General features: G+C 34.1%; 1 protein-coding gene across 5 annotated transcripts in view; it reads right to left on the bottom strand.

Moving 5' to 3' along the window:
- LOC115228020 (voltage-dependent L-type calcium channel subunit beta-1) overlaps positions 1-5,000 on the bottom strand; it is a 306,373-nt gene that overhangs the window by 282,293 nt on the left and 19,080 nt on the right. The gene's annotated exons all lie outside the window — the stretch shown is intronic.

Genomic DNA, 5,000 nt, shown 5'->3' with positions numbered 1-5,000 from the left:
GTTGGCATGCAGTAGAGATCATATCAACTGTCCCACAGCCCTCTCTGAAGCCACAACGACTAGAATGGATCATTGAACTATTAAAAGCTGAATTAATTAGTGTTTCATGGTGCCAATATTGAGTTCTTTAACACAAGATAATTACAACAGTATAGCTACTATTTTTCCATAGTCATCCTTTATATGCTGAAAATAGTCTCTAAGAGATTAAGGACTCTAAAAATCATTTCAAACTCAAGCAGTGATGATCTTAAGATGATAAGCAATACTATTCTTATATTAAGGTAGATTTGATCAACTATATATCAAACTCCACAACAAATTTGAAGCTGAAGAGTGAGAAGTTTAGCAGAATCAATAAGTGCTGGAGCAAAATACTTTATAGTATTTGAGTTTCAATTAAAAGATTAAACCATCATCTGGTTTAATATCATTACTTTTATTGTCAGCATCTGGGCCAGGTTTCCAGTCTTAGAAAAACTTCTTCTCACTTGTCTTGAAACCTCAAAAAATTTCAGCCCCTGACACCTTCAGACTAGAGAAATCAGATCACTGACCTCTGTCCTTCCTTGGTGCACACAGCCATGTTTACTGTAACACAAGAAGGAAAACTGGAGTGATCAAGGTCAAACCTCAGTTACATAACCACAAGAGCACATCTTTTTAGCATGCAAGTGCTGAAGTCAGTGCAACCAACATAAAGAAATTTTTGGCAAAAGTAAGGATAATCTTTGATACTCCCTCATGTGTATGTACATAGAAGGGAGTTCTGAAAAGTTCCTGACTTTGGGTAAAAGAAAATACAGAAGGATCAGTTAATTATGATTTTATTCAACATATTCCCCTCTGAGATTCACACACTTATTACAGCCCTGCAAATGAACTACAAAGGTTGGGCTTTCAACAAGGCCTTTTGCGATATCCTTAAAGCCAGAACTTTTCAGCACTTCCTTGTGTGTGTCTGAGAGAGAGTGAGTGTATGTATGTGTGTGTGTGAGTGTGCGTGTGTGTGTGTATGTGTCTGTGTGTGTGCATACACATACATACATAGATTGTGGGCACCGACCTTCTTCTTATTAAACCATACAAAATATTTTTTTAAATAAAATAGCACTCATGTAATATAGTACCCATAATTACATCAGGGTATTTCTATCTGATGTCATCCCAAGTATCAACTTCTTTTATGGAGGAGGATAAATGATAAAGAAATATGATGTAAAAGGCATAAAGCAATAAATAAGAAGTAATAAGGATAAATGAATGACAAATTTGCTTATTATCCAAAATGGCAATTCATATTTAAGACCGAGTAAAAATAATACATGGTGGTCAAATGTTGGATTGACCCAATAGTTATATCACTAAATTCTACCACAGGAATTTATATTTAGTTGCTTATTAATGCTTTGCACTTTACTTGCTACAGTGAATCTTTCCAAAAATAGTTATCGTTTTTTTATAGTTGTATGATAAGTACTGAAAAATTCATGATTATAAACACATACTACATCCAAATTTTTTTTTAAACCCTTGAAACATGCTAATAAGGATTAAGTATGAATTCTATATAAAATATTTAAGTAAACAATTATCCCATATATATACATGAACATGGATATATATAATATATATATATATATATATATATATATATATATATATATATATATATATATATATATATATATATATATTATATATATCCATATATATATATATATATATATATATTATATATATCCATGTTCATGTATATGTATGGGATAATTGTTTACTTAAATATATATATATATATATATATATATATATATATATATATCTTGAAAGCTAGAAATTGTATATAAGCTCCTTCTGTTGGAACAAAATGTGAATGATGCTCTTCTTTTTCTAATTCTCTCTCTCTCTCTCTCTCTCATCATCATCATATATAAAATGAGAGTGTTTTTGTTCTTCACCCACATCACTCCATACATCTTTCTCTCTGCAGTTTCCACTGAAAATTCATTAAGTCAGGAAAATCTGTCATGTTGGCATCAGTGACGCCAGTACATAGTATATTTATCCCATATTTTCTCAAGAGAGCCATCTAAATTTCAGGTAAGTAAAACTATTATTTCTCATTCTATCTTTGTTTCTCTTTCTATATTGTTATGGTCTTCTTCACTGCAAGAAATTCTAAATATACTCCCCATGTAGGGTTGATGTGAATATTATACACTACAGGTGTCCTTATGTTCTATCCTTTCATTTCTGTATTTCTTCCCCCACCCCACCCCATCAACTGAAAATTTGTTAGGGTAGGTGAATCTGCAATTCCAGTATTGGCATCTCCTATATATATAATATATATATATGGCTACTATATCTGAATGAAGTGCAAACAATGGTGGTAAAAAATCTGTACAGCGGAGACATGGACTCCAGAAACTGCAACAAAAGTAATCTACCTAGGTGAGCAACAGCTGTGAATCACAACTTCAATACAATAGTGTAGAAGGGACACTTTAGTCTTAACTAGCAACCTCTTAACAAGCATGTATGATACAACAAAATGCATTCAATCCATACTGAAAAATGGTTTGAGCAACCAGTTATAAAAAATATACTAAAAACATGACATTCAAATCAATGAAAACCCTTAACTGTATATACAGGACTAAATCTTACCATATCAGTACAGTACATAGCAGAGGATGGCCAGGTTGGAACATCTGACCACATATGAGAAACTCTCAACCATCATCAACTGGTCTTACCATCAACCCCCTTTCCTTTCAATTCAGAAAACAGACATCAAATAACACACTTATCACTGCCAGAAACAGAAATTCTCTTCTTCCCTGCAGGTTCAAAACCTCAGGGATACCAACAGCAACACAGAGGTCTTGTGATATTGTAGAGAAGCTAGAGCAGACATGAGTAGATGTGTATTGTGCATACAAGTTAAGTTGAAAGGAGCCTAAACAAGACACTTTGTGGGCAAGGAACACAAGAACAAATTTTCGTGAATTGGTAACAACATTGTGAAGGATGGAGTAGGAATATTAAGAGAGAAATGGATATATGAAATAATTAAGGTAGCCAGCATTGTGGTAGGATGATTAAGCTTAGACTTCTCATACACAACACAACACCAATCTTTACATATGCATCACAATCAAGAGTAACAAACAAGCAAAATAAGTGTTCCTCTGACCTCCTTTTGCAAGCTTTAATAACTGTTAGCTCCCATTATCACTGCTTTAACTTATTAAAGTTACCAACATGTTGGACAAAATCATGGTTGCTGTCCCAACATATGTGAAGGATATGGTTAGGACACACAGAATGAACAGCAAGCAATGTTCTTGAAATTTTGTAATGCAGATGACCTAACCATTTGCAAAACAGATGACCAGAAAACAGAGAGCCACTTGATCCCCTAACATTCAAGTGAATGTGCAAGACAAATATTATTTATACTCACCAGGAAATGGGATATCCAGATGGCTGTGAATACTAAATTTATCCACAATGAAAAATATACTTCTCCACATAGACTACTAAGTGATCTCAGGAAAGACCTAAACTACCTCAGAGATTTAAGACTAGAGAAGGAAAGTTATGGAAGCTGAAAGATCCTTTGGCCAAAAAAGGTTCAAAGAAGTACTAGGAGAAATATATTTCAAGGAGGGAATAGATACTTATAACGTAGAAGATAACCAGGAGCTTCCACAAGATTTTCTGGAAATAGTGGTAGCTAAAAACACTATCAGATAGCTTGAAGAAAGGCTGGATATCAGGAATATTTGATAAAGAGAAAAACAGAGTTAGAGATTGCAAAGCAGTGTGTCAGTATGAATCAGATCATTGGTGAGAAATGTGTATGCAAAGATAACAATGTAATTAACCACATAAATGCCAAGATAAAAAGAGACAAAAGAAGGAAGGAAATGTTATTATGAGAGAGTGTTAAATAAACAAAGTGCATTGGAGAAAGTTCTGTTGTCTGGTGATTACTAAGAAAAGTTGGTGTAGATGAATGGCTGTCACTTAAGTGACAGTCAGCAACAAGTTTTCCAAAGAATAGTGTATTTCAACAAAAATATGGTAACAAAACGATTAAGACTGGTTGTCTATGGGAACTTTTGCATGCTTAATTCTCAGAACTGACTCTATCAAAGAACTGCAGAGAAAATTTTTCAATTATGAAAGCAAAACCTAGAATCAAGATGTATTACAATAAAATCTAGTAAAGAGAGTCAGCAGAAAACAAATGGGAGTATTGTCTTCTGGGAAGTGACCATGCTCAATATGCAGAGAAACAGATAGGAAAGCCTTGTGTCCTGAATATAAACTATGGGTGTATGACAGATGCAGTGGAATTGCAGGCAAGCTGACAGACGATTTCATATGTAGCAGATGCATGAGGGTAATTAATAACATGGCCACACATAAAAAAAAAAAAACTCCAGAAGCAGTTGATAGCTTCTGTTACCTAGGTGACCTAATTAGTAGTGAAGGGCATTTCAAAAGTAGAGTAGCCAAAATAGGAACAGGGTGGAAAAAGATCAAGCAGCTATTACCTCTGCTGAAAACACAGGGATTCTTTCAAAAAAGGAAGTGCAGAATTTATTAGATTTGTGTAAAAAGTGCAATACCTAATAGCTGTGAAATATGGGCACTGGATTCAGAGGATAGGCAAAGGCTAGAAATTAATGAAGCAAGCATGCTCCACTGGATGTGTAATGTTAATGTATATGAATGAGAGCTCAGATGATCTGAGAAAAAGAATGGGTGTAAGAGGAATCATATGTAGTGTGCTAAAGAGAGTTAACTGGTATGGATTTGTGATGCATATGAAAGACGATACTTGAGTGTCAAATGATCAAAGTGGAAGAAATCTGAGGTAAAAGAAGACAGAAAAAATCATTTGTGCCATGATGCTGTCCTGGAGAAGGCCTATCTAACTAAAGCAAGCACAGAAAAAGGACATTAAATAATGATGATGGTGAAGA

The sequence above is a fragment of the Octopus sinensis genome, linkage group LG2 (genome assembly GCF_006345805.1).
Source record: "Octopus sinensis linkage group LG2, ASM634580v1, whole genome shotgun sequence".
NCBI lineage: Eukaryota > Metazoa > Mollusca > Cephalopoda > Octopoda > Octopodidae > Octopus > Octopus sinensis.
The sequence above is the reverse complement of the archived record's forward strand: the minus strand, read 5'-3'. Positions and strand labels throughout refer to the sequence as shown.